The 24,170-nt window shown below is 39.6% G+C and overlaps 2 pseudogenes; one reads left to right on the forward strand and one right to left on the reverse strand.

Annotated features, from left to right (window-relative positions):
- The window catches only part of LOC134738317 (putative HERC2-like protein 3), a 131,482-nt pseudogene that overhangs the window by 60,012 nt on the left and 47,300 nt on the right, over positions 1–24,170 (forward strand).
- On the reverse strand, positions 6,491–6,576 carry LOC134738399 (U6 spliceosomal RNA; annotated as a pseudogene).

The following is a 24,170-nucleotide window of genomic DNA, read 5'->3' on the forward strand; positions in this document are numbered from 1 at the left end:
ATAGTTTACTGTCTTTCTTCCTGCTTTCTTACCGAATTCATTCTTCTGTGCTGTGGGAACTGGCTTGCTTTGCTTCAACATGAATCTTATAAAAGAAATGGCCAGTCCAACCCCAGATTGATATGAGTTCTTAGCTCTCTTAGCTCCAGCTCTTTTGTTGCAATTCCAAATTTCTGGGAAAGATTGACCTGGTGTGGACCAGATGTTTGCCTCTGGATAGTCAGCTGGGGCCAAGGGGGCTGGTCACATGTACAAATCTGGCCACCCTGAGGCTGACATCCTAAGGTGTCTTCCGCTAATTAACTCTTGTTAATTTTGTGAAACTTCATTGGTTTATGGAATTTAAGGGAGTTGAGAGTTAGCTAGCCGGCACATTCAGTCCCTAGAGAATGCTTGCCATTGAGCCTAATGCAAAGAAGTTGCTTGCATCCTGCTCTCTTAGACACTTTCCTTTGGTTGGTTTCAAAGAGTGAGATATAGAGAAAACTAGCCGTGGCTGGAGGAAGACGAGGTGATGTAATTTTATAACTGATGATCCTTCCTATGGCCAGATGGAGGATACAGTCCTCATTTCAACAGAGAAAAGTCATCGGGCCTGGCACGGTGGTTCATGCCTGTAATCCCAGTACTTTGGGAGGCCAAGGCAGGCAGATTGCCTGAGCCCAGGAGTTTGAGACCAGCATGGGCAACATGGCAAAACTGTCTCTACAAAAAATTAGCTGGGTGTAGTGGCGCGTGCCTGTAGTCCCAGCTACCTGGGAGGCTGAGGTGGGAGGATCACCTGAGCTCTGGAGGTCGAGGCTGCAGTGAGCTGTGATCATGCCACTGTGCTCCATCCTAGGTGACAGAGTAAGACCCTGACTAAAGAAAAAGTCATCCAGTTTTAGTCTTCTTCAGTTTGACTTGCTTCTATGAGTGTAACCTGGTTTAATTTTGCTAAGACAACAAAAATGTGGATGCAATATAGGATTTTGGAATGTTTCACAGCAAAGTAATACAACTAATCTCAGAAGAATGTTAGTTAATTAATTAATTAATTCTATGTATTCCCTATCTACTTCCAAAAGGGATTGAAGGAAGTTTATAAAGGCCAAAAGTGTAAACAATAAAAGACAAACATCAAGTAGCAAAAAGAGGAAAATTGTATTTAAAAATCCTGGCTGATAATTTATAAATATCTATTTGTGGAAAAAAATAAAGCTAGATTTCTGACTTAAACCATTCATCTAAATAAATTCCAAATATAACAAATAGTTAAATATGACTGCTAATCTAGAAAGGAACTAGGAAAATACATTTAAGTATTTATCTGTTCTCAGAGCAGAGTGGGAAAGCATTTCTAAGCCCATTAATAAAGAAAGAAACCTTAAGGGGAAATATTAATAGAGCTGACTACATGAAAATGTAAAACTTTTTGACTTTACAAAGTACCAAAAAAAAAATGAAATGGGGAAAATATTTCCAACAGAAATGACAAAGAGTTGATAATTTCACTATGAAGTTTAATAGTTTCATCTGCTGAAAATAATAAAAAGACAAAAATGCCAATGGATAAAGGCTATAAAACAAATTTTTGAAGAATTAATACAAAAAGCAAACATACATGAAAATATATTAAACAATAAAAAGAAAAATGCAAGCTGGGCACGGTGGCTCACACCTGTAATCCCAACACTTTGGGAGGCTGAGGTGGGTGAATCACTTGAGGTCAGAAGTTTGAGACCAGCCTGGCCAACATGGTGAAACCCCATCTCTATGAAAAATACAAAAGAAATTAGCCGGGCATGGTGGCAGGCACCTATAATCCCAGCTACTCGAGAGGCTGAGACAGGAGAATCACTTGAACCTGGGAGGTCCAGCCTAGGTGACAAAGCAAGACTCTATTTCAAAAAGAAAATGCAAATGAAAACAATGAAGTTATATTTTATACTTTGGATTGGAAAAAAAACTAGAAAATTATAATGGAGGGCAATTTTGCAATATTTTGAATAGTCTATAAAATGTGCATAACCTTGGACTCAGAAATTTTATTTCCAGAAGGAAGTCCTTGGTAAATAATCAAGATTTGTGTGAATATTTAGATACAAAAGATCTATGTTATTTATTCTTTTGTTGAGTAGAAACTATTTTCCAAAGTTTTTAGAATGAATATTTATTACTTTCATAATACAAAAAAGAATACTTTATGGTGTTTTTTTTTGTTTTGTTTTTGTTTTTGTTTTTTTTTTTTTGCGATAGAGTCTCGCTCTGTCACTCAGGCTGGAGTGCAGTGGCACAATCTTGGCTCACTGCAGCCTCCACCTCCTGGGTTCAAGCAATTCTCCTGCCTCAGCCTCATGAATAGCTGGGACTACAGGCATACGCCACCACACCCAGCTAATTCTTGTATTTTTCATAGAGACGGGATTTCACCATTTTGGCCAGGCTGGTCTGGAACTCCTGACCTCAGGTGATCCACCCGCCTCAGCCACCCAAAGTGCTGGGATTACAGATGTGAGCCACGGCGCCTGGGGGCTATATTGCTTTTTCGTATCTGTTTTCTTTAATTATGAAGTTTGCATATCAAAAGTAGATTTTTGATGAGTAAAGTAACACTTTTCTCAACTAGTATCTTGCTTTGGAAATATCTGGTGGGCAGAATCAGTAATTTAGTAGAAAGACCAATGAGTCATCAATATTTGTACAAAAATGTTTTATTATGAGAGCAACTGAAGGCATTTACTTTGAATTTATTTGCTTTTGTTGTAGACAGAATTTGAACAAGCTATGTTTTCTGTCATCCATCCTACAGCCAGTTGAAGGCAGGTACTTGGTACCAGTGAAGATATGGGAGGGAGCCTGACAGGGGAGGAAAGACAGATGAATTAAAAACAACCACAACAGGCTGGGCACTGTGGCTCATGCCTTTAATCCCAGCACTTTGGGAGGCCGACACAGGTGGATCTTGAGGTCAGGAGATCCAGAACATCCTGGCCAACGTGGTGAAACCCCGTCTCTACTAAAAGTACAAAAATGAGCTGGGTGTGGTGATGTGCAGGGGGTACTGAGGCAGGAGAATCGCTTGAACCCGGGAGGCAGAGGTTGCAGTGAGCCGAGCCACTGCACTCCAGCCTGGCGACAGAGCGACACTCCTTCTCAAAAAAAAAAAAAAAAAAAATCAGTGACAAAGAAACAACAGCAAGTGCTCACAGAGCACAGCAGTTTGGGGCTAATAATCCTTTACATTGAAATGGCTCCTGAAGGCATGGATAACAATTGAATTTTGATGAAGAATTTGAATCCTTGAATCACCTGGAAAAATTAAAAGCATTTGGTTTCCCTTGTTTTAAAAGGAAGGAGATTAGATAATGCATTTGAAAATTTATATTCAAGATGGTTAAAATAGGGCAAAGTTTGGCATCTAAGTCTTGTAATCTCTAATTATCTGGAAAAAATAGCTGGGTGGATGAGTGATCAGAATAATGAGATAATCTCCTGTATAAATAATTATTGCCACGATCTCTGTAGAATTTCATAGCATACATTCAACTTTGAATCAAAAAAAAAAAGGGGGAATTAGGTGACTCCCAGAGAGAGGCAAGTGGAGTGTGGTCTCATGAGATTCTGGTGAACTGATTTCATCTTCTGTTGGCCTCTCTCACTGGGTGATGTGCCTGTGGCCTTTTCCCCCTGCCCCCAGGACTGCCCTCCAGATGCAGAAGCTTTCAGAGCCCGGCAGTGCTCAGCCTACAATGATGTCCAGTATCGGGGCGTTACTATGAATGGCTTCCACGATATAATGATCCTGCTGCTCCGTGTGCACTCAAGTGTCATGCATGAGGACAAAATTTGGTGGTGGAGCTGGCACCTAAGGTACTGGATGGAACTCGTTGCAACACGGACTCCTTGGACATGTGTATCAGTGGCATCTGTCAGGTAAGCACACTTGCCTCCCAAGCCCCTGCTTCGTGGATGTGCCACACCTGCTGTCAATAAACTGAACCATTTTCTTCTGTACTTTTGTTCATGCAGATGAAAATATTGCTATTGGCCAGGTAGGGTGGTTTACACCTATAATCCCACTTTTGTATTTTTGTACACCAAATACAAATACAAATTGTATTTCTATTCCAATTTTGTATTTTTAGTACAGATGAGGTTTCATCGTGTTGGTCAGGCTGATCTCAAACTCCTGACCTCAGGTGATTCACCTGCCTCAGCGTCTCAAAGTGCTGGGATTACAGGCATGAGCCACCGTGCCCGGCCATAGATTAGTGATTCTCTAACTTGAACAAGCATCAGAGTCACCTGGAGGGCTTGTGATAACAGAGTGTTGGGCTCATCTCCCGGAGTTTCTGATTCAGTAGGTAAGGGATGGGGCCCAAAGATTTGCATTTCTAACAAGTTCCCTGGAGACCCTGAATCTGTGGGTCTGGGAAATACACTTTGAGAACCACTGTTTTGGAAGAGTAATACTGGAGAGTCTCTTATTAAATTAAGCTTTCTTATTCAAATTAATTCATTGTTTTGGATCTTTGGGCACAATGATTTATTTACTGAAAACTAACATGAATGCATTCCAACAGATTTTTCAGAGTGGTCTCTGCAGAGTTGTGACGAGTGTGACTGAGACATAAACCCCAGTGGCTTTTAATGAGTGTAAGGATTCAAGACACTTTAGGCCGGGTATGGTGGCTCACCCTGTAATCCCAGCACTTCGGGAGGCCGAGGTGGGTGGATCACTTGAGGTCAGGAGATCAAGACCAGCCTGGCAACATGGTGAAACCCCATCTCCACTAAAAATACAAAAATTAGCTGGGTATGATGGTGTGTGCCTGTAATTCCAACTACTAGGGAGGCTGAGGCAGGAGAATCACTTGAACGCAGGAGGTGGAGGTTGTAGTGAGCCAAGATCATGCCACTGTACTCCAGCCTGGGTGACAGAGCGAGACTGTCTCAAAAAGAAAAAAAAAAATTAAAAAGACACTGTGACAGGTTGTGAGACAGGGATGGCAGGGAAATTATAGGATTCTGCATCTATTCTTTTGACTTCTGAAAAATATTTTTAAAAAATAATGAATGTGTCTAGTATTTCGCCTACCCTATTCTGCTCATAACAAAAACAGTAGTAACAACAGCAGACGAGCAACCTGACCACCTACTAAGTGTGAGGCACTACCAGGAGCTTCAGACTTAAAGTGCTCAAAGGTGAACCTTCATCCTGCTTTTCAAACTAGCTTCAAGTTTGTTCATCCCTTTATCTAGAAAATGGCTTCTAGTTGCTTATCCCAAAACTTTGACATCATTCTTGCTTTTCTTTCAACCCACACATTTGATCCATTGCTACATCCTGTCAATTTTCCCTCCAAAGATTACTTTTAATTTAGCACGTCTTTCCATCTTTACTGCCTTTCTTGTAGCCTAAGTCCTTAATAGCTAATCTAAACTGCATTAACATCTTTCTGTTCTGTTCTCCCAGCTCCCACCATGATTCCCTCCAGTCTGTTCTTCAAGCAGCAGCCAAAGTGATTATGTTAAAAGGTAATTCAGAGACTGTCATTCTTGCATTCCCCAAAGCCCTTCAATGGCTTGTCCTTGCGTTAATGATGAAATTGAGGATTCTTGTTTGTCTCCTTTAGGCTCTTCCTACACTGTCCATCTCCCTGCCCTTTTAAAACAGACTAATTTCTTTCTTCTTTTTTTTTTTTTAAAGAGACAGGGTCTCATCTGTCACTCAGGCTGGGATACAGCAACATGATCATGCCTCATTGCAGACTCATCCTCCTGGGCTCAAGCGATCCTCCTGCCTCAGCCTCCCATGTAGCTGGGACTGCAGACATGTGCCATCATGCTCAGCCAGTTTTTTTTTATTTTTGTAGAGAAGGGGGTCTCGCTATGTTGCTCAGGCTGGCCTTGAGCCTCCCAAAATACTGGCATTACAGGCATGAGCCACCATACCTGGCCTGACTTCATTTTTTAGAGCAATTTTAGATTCACAGCAAAATTTAGTGGAAGGTGGAATTTTCCCATAGGCCCCCCCGCTTCCTTAAATGCACAACCTCCCCTACTATCAACATTCCCCACTAAAGTGATACAGTTATTACAGTCGATGAACCTACGTTGACACATTATAATCACCCAAAGTTCATAGTTTACATTAGGGCTCACTCTTGGTGTTGTAAATTCTATGAGTTTGGACAAATGTATAATGACATGTATCCACTCCTATAGTATAATGCAGAGCAGTTTCACTGACCTAAAAATCCTCTATGCTTTGCTCTTTCATCCCTCTCTCCTCACTAACCCCTGGCAACCATGGATCTTTTTACTGTCTCCATAGTTTTGCCTTTTCCGGAATGTCATAGAGTTGGAATCATATACTATATAGCCTTTTCGGATTGGCTTCTTTCATGTAGTAATATATTATACATTTAAGTTTCCTCAGTGTCTTTTCATGGCTTGGTAGCTCATTTCCTTTTTTTTAATTTAAAAAATTTAAGATAAAAAAATTAAATTAATGGAATGTTTCACAAATTTGCATGTCATCCTGGCACAGGGGCCATGCTAATCATCTCTATCATTCCAATTTTATTTTTTTTTTTTTTTATTTTTTATTTTTTTTTTTTTTTTTTTTTTCCTGGGATGCTAATGCAACTTTACTTTTTAAATCCATTTGTATTGATTTCCATTTAAATTGCTATTTAACATTTTTTTTTACTTTAGGCAAAATATAAATCAGAAATAAAAATACAATGGCTTATCACAAAAAGTTCTAATACTGATGTATAGGGCTTATTTCTAGCATAATAAGAGCCAAAAAGTCACTGCATTTTTTTCTTTTTCTTTTTCTTTTTTTTTTTTTTTTTCTTTTATTATTATTTATTATTATTAAACTTTAGGTTTTATGGTACATGTGCGCAATGTGCAGGTAAATTACATATGTATACATGTGCCATGCTGGTGCGCTGCACCCACCAACTCGTCATCTAGCATTAGGTATATCTCCCAGTGCTATCCCTCCCCCCTCCCCCCACCCCACAACAGTCCCCAGAGTGTGATGTTCCCCTTCCTGTGTCCATGTGTTCTCATTGTTCAATTCCCACCTATGAGTGAGAATATGCGGTGTTTGGTTTTTTGTTCTTGCGATAGTTTACTGAGAATGATGATTTCCAATTTCATCCATGTCCCTACAAAGGACGTGAACTCATCATTTTTTATGGCTGCATAGTATTCCATGGTGTATATGTGCCACATTTTCTTAATCCAGTCTATCATTGTTGGACATTTGGGTTGGTTCCAAGTCTTTGCTATTGTGAATAATGCCGCAATAAACATACGTGTGCATGTGTCTTTATAGCAGCATGATTCATAGTCCTTTGGGTATATACCCAGTAATGGGATGGCTGGGTCGAATGGAATTTCTAGTTCTAGATCCCTGAGGAATCGCCACACTGACTTCCACAAGGGTTGAATTAGTTTACAGTCCCACCAACAGTGTAAAAGTGTTCCTATTTCTCCACATCCTCTCCAGCACCTGTTGTTTCCTGACTTTTTAATGATTGCCATTCTAACTGGTGTGAGATGGTATCTCATTGTGGTTTTGATTTGCATTTCTCTGATGGCCAGTGATGGTGAGCATTTTTTCATGTGATTTTTGGCTGCATAAATGTCTTCTTTTGAGAAGTGTCTGTTCATATCCTTTGCCCACTTTTTGATGGGGTTGTTTGTTTTTTTCTTGTAAATTTGTTGGAGTTCATTGTAGATTCTGGATATTAGCCCTTTGTCAGATGAGTAGGTTGCGAAAATTTTCTCCCATTTTGTAGGTTGCCTGTTCACTCTGATGGTAGTTTCTTTTGCTGTGCAGAAGCTCTTTAGTTTAATTAGATCCCATTTGTCAATTTTGGCTTTTGTTGCCATTGCTTTTGGTGTTTTAGACATGAAGTCCTTGCCCATGCCTATGTCCTGAATGGTAATGCCTAGGTTTTCTTCTAGGGTTTTTATGGTTTTAGGTCTAACATTTAAGTCTTTAATCCATCTTGAATTGATTTTTGTATAAGGTGTAAGGAAGGGATCCAGTTTCAGCTTTCTACATATGGCTAGCCAGTTTTCCCAGCACCATTTATTAAATAGGGAATCCTTTCCCCATTTCTTGTTTTTGTCAGGTTTGTCAAAGATCAAATACTTGTAGATATGTGGCATTATTTCTGACGGCTCTGTTCTGTTCCATTGATCTATATCTCTGTTTTGGTACCAGTACCATGCTGTTTTGGTTACTGTAGCCTTGTAGTATAGTTTGAAGTCAGGTAGTGTGATGCCTCCAGCTTTGTTCTTTTGGCTTAGGATTGACTTGGTGATGCGGGCTCTTTTTTGGTTCCATATGAACTTTAAAGTAGTTTTTTCCAATTCTGTGAAGAAAGTCAAAGAGAATAAAATACCTAGGAATCCAACTTACAAGGGATGTGAAAGACCTCTTCAAGGAGAACTACAAACCACTGCTCAAGGAAATAAAAGAGGATACAAACAAATGGAAGAACATTCCATGCTCATGGGTAGGAAGAATCAATATCATGAAAATGGCCATCCTTCCCAAGGTAATTTACAGATTCAATGCCATCCCCATCAAGCTACCAATGACTTTCTTCATTCCAATTTTAGTATATGTGCTGCGGAAGCGAGCACAATAGCTCATTTCCTTTTAACACTGAATAATATTCCATTGTCTGGATGTACCACAGTTTATTTATCCATTCACCTACTGAAGGACACTATGGTTGCTTTCTACTTTTGGTAACCAAAAGTAGACTTTTGACAAAAGGTCAAAGCTTACCATGTAATTGTTCCATTTTATAAACCGTCTATTTTTCCCCTTTATTGCCATCAGTTAAGTTTTGGGCTCTTTGACCAAATGATAATAGTAATCCTTCTCAGTGGGATTATGCTTTTGTTTTCCAAGTTCTTGACAATGATCATGCATTGCTTTTATAATTAAAATGAATTGTTATTAAAAGCAATTTAGGTTGGGTGCATTGGCTTCTGCCTATAATCACAACACTTTGGGAGGCCAAGACAGGAGGATTCCTTAAGCCTAGGAGTTCAAGACCAGCCTGGGCAACATGGGAAAACCTCGTTTCTACAAGAACTTTTTAAAAATTAGCTGGGTGTGTTGGCGCAAGCCTATGGTCCTGGCTGCTTGCTACTCAGGAACCTGAGGCAAGAGACTCGCCTGAGTCCAGGTGCTCGAGGCTGCACTGAGCTATGACTGTACCACTGTACTCCAGCCTATGATAGAGCGAGACCCTGTTTCTAAAAAATAAAGATATAAATAAATAAAAGAAATTTAGTCTGGCCTCAAGGAGCGCACTCTGGATAAGGTGATGTTTGGATACTGAGGTTTTGAAAAGTTGAGTAAAAGTTAGATAAACCAAGGTGAGGAAGAGAATGACAAGCAGAAGGGACAGGAATGTAACAGCAGGTGCAGATGTGTTTAAGGGTCCAGGAGTGCATTCTGTAGAGTTGAGGTGAGAATACCCATGGAATAGTGCTAGGAGATGAGGCTGCCAGTGGAGGTGAGAAACCAATCATTAACTTATTCTGAAAGTTGAAAGAGGAGCTGTTTCATAATTTCATAAAGAATTTGGGCTTGTCTTTAGAAAGGTCATTTCAGTGGCAAAGTGGTAGATTATTTGCAGAGGACAGGATGTAGCCAAACAGTAGAAGGTCAAGTATGGGATAACAAGAGCTTAAAATAAGGCAAGAGGTAGGATGAATTAAATGGAGACAAATTCTAAAGATTAAGGGTGCATTTTTTTTTGAGACAGGGTCTTGCTCTGTTGTCCAGGCTGGAGTGTAATGGTGTGGTTACAGCTCACTATAGCCTTGAGCTCCTGGGCTCAAGTAATCCTCCCAACTTAGTCTGCACTCCACCCCCAAGTAGCTGGGACTACAGGAATGTTTCACCGTGCTAGGATAATTTTTATTGTTTACATTTTTTGTAGAGATCAGGTCTCACTATGTTGCCCAGGCTGATCTCCAACTCCTGGCTTCAAGCAACCTTCCTACCTTGGCCCCCCACAACACTGGGGTTATAGGCATGAGCCACTGAGCCTGGCCCTAGAAACAGATCTTTTTTTTCTTTTTTAATCAAACCATGCTTTATAACATAGGTACAATTTTTTATTTCTTTTTTAATAGTACTTTTTAAAAAATTATACTTTAAGTTCTAGGGTACATGTGCACAATGTGCAGGTTTGTTACATATGTATACATGCACCATGTTGGCATGCTACACCCATTAACTCGTCATTTACATTAGGTATATCTCCCAATGCTATCCCTCCCCGCTTCCCCCACCCCACAATCAGCCCCAGTGTGTGATGTTCCCCTTCCTGTGTCCAAGTGTTCTCATTGTTCAATTCCCACCTATGAGTGAGAACATGCAGTGTTTGGTTTTTTGTCCTTGCGATAGTTTGCTGAGAATGATGGTTTCCAGCTTCATGTAGCATGTACCAGCTTCATGTAGCACGTAGACTGTATTGCAAAGGAATGTCCATACAAAGGACATGAACTCATCTTTTTTATGGCTGCATAGTATTCCTTGCTGTATATGTGCCACATTTTCTTAATCCAGTCTATCATTGATGGGCATTTGGGTTGGTTCCAAGTCTTTGCTATTGTGAATAGTGCCGCAATAAACATACGTGTGCATGTGTCGTTATAGCAGCATGATTTATAATCCTTTGGGTATATACCCAGTAATAGGATGGCTGGGTCAAATGGTATTTCTAGTTCTAGATCCTTGAGGAATCGCTACTCTGTCTTCCACAATGGTTAAACCAGTTTACAGTCCCACCAACAGTGTAAAAGTGTTCCTGTTTCTCCACATCCCCTCCAGCACCTGCTGTTTCCTGACTTTTTACTGATCACCATTCTAACTGGTGTGAGATGGTATCTCATTGTGGTTTTGATTTGCATTTCTCTGATGGCCAGTGATGATGAGCATTTTTTCATGTGTCTGTTGGCTACATAAATGTCTTCTTTTGAGAAGTGTCTGTTCATATCCTTTGCCGACTTTTTGATTGGGTTGTTTGTTTTTTTCTTGTAAATTTGTTTGAGTTCTTTGTAGATTCTGGGTATTAGCCCTTTGTCAGATGAGTAGATTGCAAAAATTTTCTCCCATTCTGTAGGTTGCCTGTTCACTCTGATGGTAGTTTATTTTGCTGTGCAGAAGCTCTTCAGTTTAATTAGATCCCATTTGTCAATTTTGGCTTTTGTTGCCATTGCTTTTGGTGTTTTAGACATGAAGTCCTTGCCCATGCCTAGGTCCTGAATGGTACTGCCTAGGTTTTCTTCTAGGGTTTTTATGGTTTTAGGTCTAACGTTTAAGTCTTTAATCCATCTTGAATTAATTTTTGTATAAGGTGTAAGGCAGGAATCCAGTTTCAGCTTTCTACATATGGCTAGCCAGTTTTCCCAGCACCATTTCTTAAATAGGGAATCCTTTCCCCATTTCTTGTTTTTGTCAGGTTTTTCAAAGATCAGATGGTTGTAGATGTGTGGTATTATTTCTGAGGGCTCTGTTCTGTTCCATTGGTCTATATCTCTGTTTTGGTACCAGTACCATGGTGTTTTGATTACTGTAGCCTTGTAGTATAGTTTGAAGTCAGGTAGTGTGATGCCTCCAGCTTTGTTCTTTTGGCTTAGGATTGCCTTGGCAATGCGGGCTCTTTTTTGGTTCCATATGAACTTTAAAGTAGTTTTTTCCAGTTCTGTGAAGAAAGTCATAGGTAGCTTGATGGGGATGGCATTGAATCTATAAATTGCCTTGGGCAGTACAGCCATTTTCACAATATTGATTCTTCCTATCCATGAGCATGGAATGTTCTTCCATTTGTTTGTGTCCTCTTTTATTTCATTGAGCAGTGGTTTGTAGTTCTCCTTGAAGAGGTCCTTCACATCCCTGGGAAGTTGGATTCCTAGGTATTTTATTCTCTTTGAAGCAATTGTGAATGGGAGTTCACTCATGATTTGGCTCTCAGTCTGTTATTGGTGTGTAAGAATGCTTGTGATTTTTGCACATTGATTTTGTATCCTGAGACTTTGCTGAAGTTGCTTATCAGCTTAAGGAGATTTTGGGCTGAGACGATGGGGTTTTCTAAATATGCAATCATGTCATCTGCAAACAGGGACGATTTGACTTCCTCTTTTCCTGTTTCAATACCCTTTATTTCTTTCTCCTGCATGATTGCCCTGGCCAGAACTTCCAACACTATGTTGAATAGGAGTGGTGAGAGAGGGCATCCCTGTCTTGTGCCAGTTTTCAAAGGGAATGCTTCCAGTTTTTGCCCATTCAGTATGATATTGGCTGTGGGTTTTTCATAAATAGCTCTTATTATTTTGAGATACGTTCCATCAATACCTAATTTATTGAGAGTTTTTTAGCATGAAGGGCTGTTGAATTTTGTCAAAGGCCTTTTCTGCATCTATTGAGATAATCATGTGCTTTTTCTCTTTGGTTCTGTTTATATGCTGGATTACATTTATTGATTTGTGTATATTGAACCAGCCTTGCATCCCAGGGATGAAGCCCACTTGATCATGGTGGATAAGCTTTTTGATGTGCTGCTGGATTCAGTTTGCCAGTATTTTACTGAGGATTTTTGCGTCGATGTTCAACAGGGATATTGGTCTAAAATTCTTTTTTTGTTGTTGTTGTGTCTCTGCCAGTCTTTGGTATCAGGATGATGCTGGCCTCATAAAATGAGTTAGGGAAGATTCCCTCTTTTTCTATTGATTGGAATAGTTTCAGAAGGAATGGTACCAGCTCCTCCTTGTACCTCTGGTAGAATTCGGCTGTGAATCCATCTGGTCCTGGACTTTTTTTGGTTGGTAAGCTATTAATTATTGCCTCAATTTCAGAGCCCGTTATTGGTCTATTCAGGGATTCACCTTGTTCCTGGTTTAGTCTTGGGAGGATGTATGTGTCCAGGAATTTATCCATTTCTTCTAGATTTTCTAGTTTATTTGCGTAGAGGTATTTATAGTAGTCTCTGATGGTAGTTTGTATTTCTGTGGGATCAGTGGTGATATCCCGTTTATCATTTTTTATTGCGCCTATTTGATTATTCTGTCTTTTCTTCTTTATTAGTCTTGCTAGCAGTCTATCAATTTTGTTGATCTTTTCAAAAAACCAGCTCCTGGATTCATTGATTTTTTTGAAGGGTTTTTTGTGTCTCTATCTCCTTCAGTTCCACTCTGATCTTAGTTATTTCTTGCCTTCTGCTAGCTTTTGAATGTGTTTGCTCTTGCTTCTCTAGTTCTTTTAATTGTGATGTTAGGGTGTCAGTTTTAGATCTTTCCTGCTTTCTTTTGTGGGCATTTAATGCTGTAAATTTCCCTCTACACACTGTTTTAAATGTGTCCCAGAGATTCTGGTGTGTTGTATCTTTGTTCTCATTGGTTTCAAAGAACATCTTTATTTCTGCCTTCATTTCTTTATGTACCCAGTAGTCATTCAGGAGCAGGTTGTTCAGTTTCCATGTAGTTGAGTGGTTTTGAGTGAGTTTCTTAATCTTGAGTTGTAGTTTGATTGCACTATGATCTGAGAGACAGTTTGTTATAATTTCTGTTCTTTGCCATTTGCTGAGAACTGCTTTACTTCCAACCATGTGGTCAATTTTGGAATAAGTGCAATATGGTGCTGAGAAGAATGTATATTCTGTTGATTTGGGGTGGAGAGGAAACAGATCTTTTAGGGCTGAATATTTAGTTGGATGTGGGGAGCGAGAGAATGATATCTAGATTTCTGATATCATGATTAAGTAGATAGACAGTGAGACCATTCGTCAAGACAAAATATTGGGTGAGAACCAGGGGCATGGGGCAAAGGTGATGAGCTGAGTGTGCCTGTGAATATCTGAGTTGATGTATGAATTTAGAGCTTAGGAGAGAAATCTAGACTAGAAATATAGATCTGGGGCTGTCACATGGTTAAATCTAATGATCTAATGTCCTTGGGGACTGAGTAAGGAGGACAGGTTGTGCTCTCAAGTACAGAGTCCTGGTGCCCATAATTGAAGGAACAAGCACAGGGAGAGGTGCCCCTGATGGGGACTGAACAGAATAGCCTCCTATATAGTAGAGAAACCATGAAAAACAGAAGATAAGGGTGGGTGAGCATTTAAGAAGGCAGGTCAGCAGTGGCACATACTTCAGAGAAGTCAAGAAGAACTGAAATCCACCCACTTCATTTTGACTAAAGATCACTGACAACAGCTGGTGCAGCCTCAGTGCTGGAGTTGGACTAGGCACTGGCAGGGGATGCAGGATGCATTAGTTTCCTGTGGCAGCTGTGACAAATTACCACAAATTTGGTGGCTTAAAACAACAGTAGTTTATTCTCTCACACTTCTAGAGGCCAGAAGTTCAAAATCAGGGTATCAGCAGGGTTGGTTCTTGGCTGGAGGCTCTGAGGGATAATCCATTCCTTGCCTCTCTTCCAGCTTCTGGTGCTGGAATTTGGGCTTGTCTCTAGAAAGAGCCCATTTGCAGGAGCCCAGACTGGGAGCAGCAGGTGGGCAGGATGGAGGGAAAGGAGGAGGGTGGGTGACTCTAAAATTTAAGCTTCATTAACTTTATGATAAGTCCATGAATGAACAACAATATATGTTGCCAAGTGGGTGGGTGGGTGGAGTATTGATTTAGATGTAGGAATATACAACTAATGAAGTAAAGTTTGGGCTAATCAAAAGAGTTGATAGGCAGAAACAAAGGGGACAGATTTTTGTGCCAATGATTTTTTGTGTTCCTTGCTTGTGGAAGCATCACTCTAATCTCTGCCTTCATCTGCACCTTACCTCCTCTTGTCTATCTCTATGTTTTCCCCTCCTTTCATAAGGACACCTTCATATGATTTCATCTCAACATCCTTAATTACATTTGCAAAGATATTTTTCCACATATGGTCACATTCACAGGTTCTGGGTGCCATGTCTTTTTTTGGGGGGAGTGCACAATTCAACCCACTGCACATGGTAAGGAATGAATAGGCTGAAATGAGTAGGGATGATGAGCATAAACCCGCCTTTCAAAAAGCATAAATCAGAAGAATAGAGGGAAAGCTACAACTACAGCCAGAGGGGATGTCAGGTCCAGGAAGAATGTCTTCAAGATCAGAGATACTTGGAAAAGCACTGGAGCAGATGCAGCTTTTAGGGTACCTGAAGCATATATAATTAGAAGGGCCCTCTTTATTTATTAATTTTTGAAACAAAGTCTTTCTCACCCAGGCTGGAGTTCAGCCTTGTGAGGCTGGTGCTATCACGGCTCATTGCAGCCTTGTCCTCCTGGGCTCAAGTGATTCTCCCATCTCAACCTCTCGAGTAGCTGGGACCACAGGTGTGTACCATTGGCTAATTCATGGCAGATTCTTACATAGAAATCCTTCCCAGTTGCAGCCCAGCTTCCCTTCCCCACATCAAATACTTCAATTCCCCGCAACTTTAAGCATTTGTGGGAGTCCAGACTGGGAGCAGCAGGTGGGCAAGACAGAGGGAAAAGGAGAGAGTGGTTGACCCTGAAACTTAAGCTTCATTAACTTCATGGTAAATCCATGAATGAGCAAGGATATATGTTGCCAGGCAGGTGGGTGAGTGGAGTATTGACTGAGAGGTAGAAATATACAACGAATGCAGTGAAGTTCCTGGGCTCTTCAAAGGAGTTGATAACAGAAACAAAGGAGACAGATTGCTCGTGGACAAGGAGGAGGGACACCTTTTCCCTTGAGGAAGGTAGGAAGGGGGAAATATGGGCCACTGAACAGTTTGTATGGGAATGGACAGGAAGGTGAAATATTGTTTGATGGCCTCAACTGAGTGAAATATAAAGCAAAGGCATCTAATCAGAATGAGGGGGCAGGATTTTGAGGAGGAATGAGAAATTTGAAGATGCTCTGAGGAAAATAGAGATGACAAAATATGGTTAGAGAACAGTGCCTTATGCAACTAGAGGGAGTAGAAAACCATTGCCGTTGGCACAGTTGGTGTGTGAAGCTAAGGTCACTTTGCCCTTGGGTCAAGGTCATGGACCTGCTTGGTGGCTTCCTGTGATGGATAGGTGTGATCAGGACTGTGTAGACTTCAGATTTAGAAAGAACTGCATTCAGATTTGATTTCTGCAACTAATTAACTGAAGACCACTTGGCAAGTCCCTTACCATCTTTGAACCTTGGCTTTTTCATCAGGTAAAAAGGAGGTATTATCCTCCTTGTAGGTCCTGTTTTCAATTCATTCTTCCACAAACCAACATGCTAAGTGCCCAGCACAATAGCTGACACACAAGAGGCCTGCAGTCAACATGAACTCCCCTTCCCGCGTTTACCCTTCTGCTCACTACTCACCACCCCCTGTTCTTATTAATGGTCTAAGTCCAGTTGCTTAGTTGGCTCCAGGAGTTTCCAGGGTTTAAAGGGGCTTGCAGGATAAAGGTGGTTTCAGTATGAATTAGTGCATTTTAAATGAGTGCTTCTAATCACGTTTTTGTGATTCTAATGAGTAAGCCAGTTCTTTGGGTGATGAGGAGTGATACCCTGGTTGCTGAAAGCTGGATGCTCTTTTGGCTAGGTGATTTGAATCAAATAATTATATGTTCTTCCTCAGAAGTGACTTAGACACTTCTTGGTAGAATTCAGTATCTTTCCTTCAACAGGATAATGTTCACATAAATGTCCTGTCTTGTGCCATGTGGCCATGGGCATCAGTTAGGCAGATTCAGTGTCTGGTGCTGGCCTACTTCCTGCTTCCTGGTGATTCTTTCTGCTTGCCCCAGGATCACTGATGTGAGCCATAATGACTACTTGGCATAGATTACACGTAAGTCTTGTAAATGTCTGTATAGTTTTCTCATTTAAATGAACATGTCACAATGCTCTTGGGAACAACTTTCCATTAACCTGAGTACAGCAGACAGCCTGAGACAGTGGTGCTCACTGAATTAAATTTGCTTCTGCTTTGGAGGTCTGATTTTTATTAGAGGCACGACCTGGTTGGTACCAGCTCTGCAGACCAAGTTTGATTTGTCATTCATGTTTATTGAATTCCCTGATAGCTGTGCAGATGAAGAAACCACTTAGAATTTAGAATAAAAATAAAAATAATAGCAACTAACACTGGGTGCTTAGCCCAGGTATCAGGCATTGTGGAAGCCCTTTACTGTTAGCTCATCATAATCCTATCAAGTAGGTACAGTATTTATTCCCCATTTTGTTGATAAAGAAACTGGAAATTGAAGAGGCTAAGTAAATTGCCCAAGTTGTACAGTATAGTATCTTAGTCAGTTTGGGCAGCTATCACTAGCTACCATAGATTGGGTGGCATATTAACAACAGAAATTTATTTTTTACATTTCTAGAGGCTGGGAAGTCCAAAATTAAAGTGCTGGCAGATTCAGTGTCTGGTGAGGGTCTGCTTCCTGCCTCCTGGTTCATAGAGGCTGTGTCCTCACATGGCAGAAGGGATGAGGGAGGTATCCAGGGTATCCTTTATAAGGGTACTAATCCTATTCATGAGGGCTGCACCCTCATGACCAATCACCCCCCAAATGTTTCACCTCCTAATACCATCAACTCGAGGGTTAGGTCTCTGCATATGAATTTTGGGTGCAGACACATTCAGTCTATCGCACATAGCTAGGAAGTGGTAGAGCTGGAATTTGAACCCAGACAACCTAATTCCAGAATCCAATTTCTTAATTATTGGGCCATATTGATGATACTTTCTGTATTGGTACAAGTGTAGCTGAAGTTTGTAACTGAAAATGAGATATAATTCGGTAAAGAACAGTCAGTTCAACAGATGATTCATGCTTAGATGGCTTAGTACAGGGATTAAAACTCAAATGTCTACATACTGCCCCAGAGAGAAACTGCCCAGATGTAGTCACATTGGCTGGTGACTATAGTGGTGAACTGGGGGATACATGCTCATTGTGAAGGGAGCAACTATGTATAAACATGTCGGAAGTTTTGTTTCATTTTTGTTTTTGTCAAGAGAAGCGGGAAAACTGGATTTTAATGTGAAACTTGCAATTTTAAAAATCGTCTTCCTGTTAATAACCGTGCTTTATCAATTAATGGTTATATTATAGTCCTGTATAGTGTAGGCTAGGTTTTCCTGCAGTAACCAACAACCCCCAAAGCTCAGTAGCTTAAAACAATTAAAGGTTACTTCTTGCTGATGCCACTTGTCCAACAGTGGTCAACAGGAGCCTCAGCTCTTAGAACGTCTTGGATACTCAGGCTGAGGTAGGCTTTATTTGGACATATTTTTTACATAATAACTGCAATAGTGCAAGGGGAACATGAGACTCAGACACAGACCCTTAAATCTTCTTATAGAAGTGACACAGATCAATCACTTAGACTCATATTTCATTGGCCAAAGTTAGTTAATGACCATACCTAACTTCAAAGGGGATGGAGAAGTGCAGACCTTCTGTGGGCTGAAAGAAACAAAATGTTTTTGAGTATTCCTACTGACTAGCACAGCTCCATATACTCTGATTTTTAAGGCAGAAATGTCAGATTTTTTCCCCCAAGTTAGATTCCAATTTGCAGAGATTTCAAACAGTTGATTTAAAAAAAAAATGTTTTGTTCTTGAATGATTAAATTTGACTGCTCTGAAAAATTCATATTTTGCTTCATTTGGACTAGTGACACTTATTTAAGTATTATCTTTTAGCTGATCAGGAAATCATATGCAGGAACTGTGAAAAAATTTTTAGCTGAAGTGATGATTTATAGATGAATATTTATTCCAAAAAGCACTACTCATATATTTTAAATATTTGTTTATGTCATCCACTATCTTGTGTAACTTGTCTCATTAACTACACTGTAAGGTAAGAATCTTATGTTATTAATTTATACTCTGTAGTTTCTGGCAGTATAGAAAATGGTTATTTAATAGATGTTAATAAATTTTACTGATATATCCATCAATTAGTAGTTAATAAATCACTATAATTAGAGATCATGACTTCAGATGATGTCATAGAAGTTGGAAACACTTCAGGCAATTTTTAAGAAGTTGCTTATTGTTGGGCTGGGCGCGGTGGCTCACGCCTGTAATCCTAGCACCTTGGGAGGCTGGGGCGGGCAGATCGCAAGGTCAGGAGATTGAGACCACCCTGGCTAACACGGTGAAACCCTGTCTCTACTAAAAATACAAAAACTTAGCTGGGCGTGGTGGCGGGCGCCTGTAGTCCCAGCTACTCGGGAGGCTAAGGCAGGAGAATGGCGTGAACCCAGGAGGCAGAGCTTGCAATGAGCTGAGATCGTGCCACTGCACTCCAGCCTGGGCGACACAGCGAGACTCTGTCTCAAAAAAAAAGAAAAAAAAAAAAAAAGTTGCTTATTGTTGATTATGATGGGATATGAAAGCCAAAATTCAGTAGCCCCTCAATTTCAAAGGCATTTCTGGCTTATTCCTTATGAATCACAAGGCAAGACTTTCTTTTCAAATATCATTTTTCTGTGATGTTTTCACATGCTTTATCTTGCTATAACATTTGGATGAATTGTAACTTAAAAAAAATTATAAGTGCTCAGGGAGGTATTCAATTGCCCGAGATCTTGCAAGGCCTTAAACACTCTTCAAAACAAGCCCCTCCTAGCTCCTAAGCCCACATCCTTCCTCGATGACCAGATAGAGAGTGATTCTCAGTCTCATGAAATGCAGAGTGCTCAGGGACATGAATGTGTGAGGACAGAGTCTGGCCCAGGGGCAGTGTTTCTATAATTTAATAGTGGTATTACTCCCCTTGGAGAAAGTTACATGAACACAAATTACTCATTGATTGAATCTTGACCATGCAAGTGTGTTTCCAAAATCATTCACTCTTAAGTTGTTCCACATGTACTGGTAAATATTAATTTAATGGCATGTGTAACTGGGCTTTTGTTGTTGTTGTCTATCTGCTGATACTTAAGGTAGAGGAAGTTGTAATGTAGTGTTAAGATTCTGAGTCAGATAACTTGGGTTTTAAAACCATTACCAACACTATATACTAGCTGTGTAATATTGGCAAATCATTTACTCAGTAATGTTTAGATTCCTTATTTATAAAATAGAGTTAAAGGTATCACCTGCATCATAAAATTGCTCTGAAGATTAAATAATGTGTACAATATTTGTGGCATAATGCCAGGTACATGCTAAGCATTCAATACAAATCAGCAATTATTAATATTGTATTACTATCTTTATAAAATCATATAATCAGGATTAAAGGATCTCAAAAGTCATTGGATTAAGCAACTCATCCAATAATTTAATCCCCCCTACAATTTTTCCACCAAGACATCTCCTAGACTATGATTGAATACTTATTATTAGATATCTCTGACTTTTCAAACTTTCTCATATTGAACCAAATTATGCTTAAACCTGTAGCTTTCACCATTTGGAAATACACAGAACAAAAGTAGACCCTTTCCTCATGATAGCTCTTCGTGAATTTGGAAATATCTCTAATCATAAGCTATTCTCTAAACTTCCTTGAAACTTACTACCTCTCCCTGAAATTTTCACTTGATCTTTCTCTTTCCCTTCAACACCAAAACGTTGGAAAGAATAGTGTGTAAATCATTGTCTCAGCTTCCTCTAGTTTCCTTTCTTCTTCAACAGCTTGGATGTAGAGTCTGATTCAACACCAAAATGTTGGAAAGAATAGTGTGTAAATCATTGTCTCAGCTTCCTCTAGTTTCCTTTCTTCTTCAACAGCTTGGATGTAGAGTCTGATTCAACACCAAAATGTTGGAAAGAATAGTGTGTAAATCATTGTCTCAGCTTCCTCTAGTTTCCTTTCTTCTTCAACAGCTTGAATGTAGAGCCTGATTCAACACCTCCAAGCTGAAGCATGAGGGCTACCCGGGAGTCAAAATCAGATGAAAAACAGAGAGAAATAATAACATTGGCCCTCTTTTATTGAATCCTTTATAGTGTTTGGATCATTATACTAAGAATTTTGCATATATTTTCTCATTGAATCCTCACTAGGCCCTATGTGAAGTATATGTTGGTATTATTATCTCTATTTTACTGTTGAGGAAAACGAGTCTCTGAGAGTTTGAATTTTTCAACATCCTGCCCCTTAAAAGGTTGGTGGGTGGATCCAGGTTTGTACGTGGGTGTTTTCTTCCTCCAAAGTCCCTGCACTTAAACACCAGGTTTATAAATAAAGTTAGATGAATATGGGAAGGAAGAAAGAGATAAACCACCAAATCAGTTGATATTATTGTCATTTACACATTATGTAAAATATACGCTTAAGAAAAAAAAAACATAAGACATGATCTTTTTTCTCATGTAAGGAATCTTACAATCTAGCAAATACACATATGTACACATGAAAAATGACAGAAGGAAAGATAGCAGTATAAACACATATTTTATATGAGACATCTCTCCTTTTAATTATTTTTTATATTTTAAAAATTGTTTATAAATAAATAGATATAATGACAGAGGTAGAGATACATAGGCATAGGTACAGCTAATGATAAAGACAAGGAGATATAAAGATATAGATAAAGACTATAGACAGCTATTAATATAGGGATATAGGGATTTAGAGATAGAAGTAAAAATAGAAAAACAGATATTTAAAGTAAAACTATGAACCAGAAGGTTAGACATCAAATTTAGGACAGTGGTTGTTTTGGGGAGGAAATGAGAGAATAGGACAAGTGTAGGGCTGGGGAGAGAGGAAACGTCTGTAATGTTCTGTTTATTTTATATGCATAAAAATACCTGCGCTGGGCAGTGTGGTACATGCCTGTAATCCCTGCATTTTGGGAGGCCAAGGCAGGAGGATCACTTGATCCCAGGAATTCAAGACCTGCCTGGGCAACATAGGGAGACCCTGTCTTTACATCAAATTTTAAAAAGCTAGGTGTTGGGGCGCAGGCCTGTGACTCAACCTCCCAGGCTGAAGTGATCTCAGCTACTTGGGAGGCTGAGGTGGGAGGATCACTTGAGCCCAGGAGGTTGAGGCTGCAGTGAGCCACAATCCCACTATTGCACTCCAACCTGGGCAACAGAGTGAGATCTTGTCTTGAAAAATAAAGCACAGAAATCTGAATAAAAATATAAATAGAAAAGAGAGGGGATATGGAGGGACAGCTTCAAATCTTAATATTAATATTTCAGCCTTGCATTAGCATCATATAAATGATACTATCCTGTAAGACATTATATTATTTACATTTATAAAACTATGTTCTCATAAAAGAGAGCCAAACTGTACATTTAAGAATTACATCACAACTAAGCTTCCTGAAATGAAGGGAGCTCCCCCTCCCCTGGATTTGGGCACCACTGACCGCCATGCTTCTGTTGGCAGGCAGTGGGCTGCGATTGGCAACTGGGAAGCAATGCCAAGGAGGACAACTGTGGAGTCTGTGCCGGCGATGGCTTCACCTGCAGGCTCGTACGGGGACAATCGAAGTCACACGTTTCTCCTGAGAAAAGTAGGTTTTAAACCCAACACGTTATTACCATCATACAAGATGTATTTTAGACCATCTATTGCTAGAATAACATTTTCTTTTTTTCTTTTTTTTAAATTTTATTATTATTATACTTTAAGTTTTAGGGTACATGTGCACAACGTGCAGGTTTGTTACATATGTATACATGTGCCATGTTGGTGTGCTACACCCATTAACTCGTCACTTAGCATTAGGTATATCTCTTAATGCCATCCCTCCCTCCTCCCCCCACCCCACAACAGTCCCCGGGGTGTGATGTTCCCCTTCCTGTGTCCATGTGTTCTCATTATTCAATTCCCACCTATGAGTGAGAACATGCGGTGTTTGGTTTTTTGTCCTTGTGATAGTTTGCTGAGAATAATGGTTTCCAGTTTCATCCATGTCCCTACAAAGGACATGAACTCATCCTTTTTTACAGCTGCATAGTATTCCATGGTGTATTTGTGCCACATTTTCTTAATCCAGTCTATTGTTGTTGGACATTTAGATTGGTTCCAAGTCTTTGCTATTGTGAATAGTGCTGCAATAAACATACGTGTGCATGTGTCTTTATAGCAGCATGATTTATAATCCTTTGGGTATATACCCAGTAATGGGATGGCTGGGTCAAATGGTATTTCTAGTTCTAGATCCCTGAGGAGTCGCCACACTGACTTTCACAATGGTTGAACTAGTTTACAGTCCCACCAACAGTGTAAAAGTGTTCCTGTTTCTCCACATCCCCTCCAGCACCTGTTGTTTCCTGACTTTTTAATGATCGCCATTCTAACTGGTGTGAGATGGTATCTCATTGTGGTTTTGATTTGCATTTCTCTGATGGCCAGTGATGATGAGCATTTTTTCATGTGTCTTTTGGTTGCATAAATGTCTTCTTTTGAGAAGTGTCTGTTCATGTCCTTCGCCCACTTTTTGATTGGGTTGTTTGTTTTTTTCTTGTAAATTTGTTTGAGTTCATTGTAGATTCTGGATATTAGCCCTTTGTCAGATGAGTAGGTTGCAAAAATTTTCTCCCATTGTGTAGGTTGCCTGTTCACTCTGATGGTAGTTTCTTTTGCAGTGCAAAAGCTCTTTAGTTTAATCAGATCCCATTTGTCAATTATGTGAATAACATTTTCTGAATGCTAAGCTTTTTTAGTTGGAAGTAGCTTTTGTACCAACTTTCTAAAAGTGAAATTTCTTCCAAAAAGTGTGTATCAAACTTTTGTTCCCATTATATCTTCGAAGAGGACCTGTTTCTTTGAACCTTTGCCAATGCAGGGTATTACTGTTTTAAAAATATGTATTTACCAATTTTTCAGGTAAATCGTGAAATAATAATTTCCTTTATTTGTCTTCCTTTGACTGCTAACAAGCTAGAAAATATTGTTGTGTATCTATTGACCATTTATAGTTTGTAATTTCTCAGTTAGCTATTGAAGCCATTTATCAGTTTTCCTATTTGGATGTAGATCTTTTCTTCATTGTTGAGAGCTTTTAATATATCACCAATACTAACATTTTTTCTGTCATACCTATTTCAAATATGGTTCCAGTTTGTTCATTGACTTTCAATTTTGTATAATTAGAGTTTCTAAGTTTCTAAGTATTATGTATTTGGAAATTTCCATCTTTTCATTTTAATAATGTCTGTCTTTTAAAACATCCTTT

The sequence above is a fragment of the Pongo pygmaeus genome, chromosome 16 (assembly GCF_028885625.2).
Source record: "Pongo pygmaeus isolate AG05252 chromosome 16, NHGRI_mPonPyg2-v2.0_pri, whole genome shotgun sequence".
In the NCBI taxonomy this organism is placed as follows: Eukaryota; Metazoa; Chordata; class Mammalia; order Primates; family Hominidae; genus Pongo; species Pongo pygmaeus.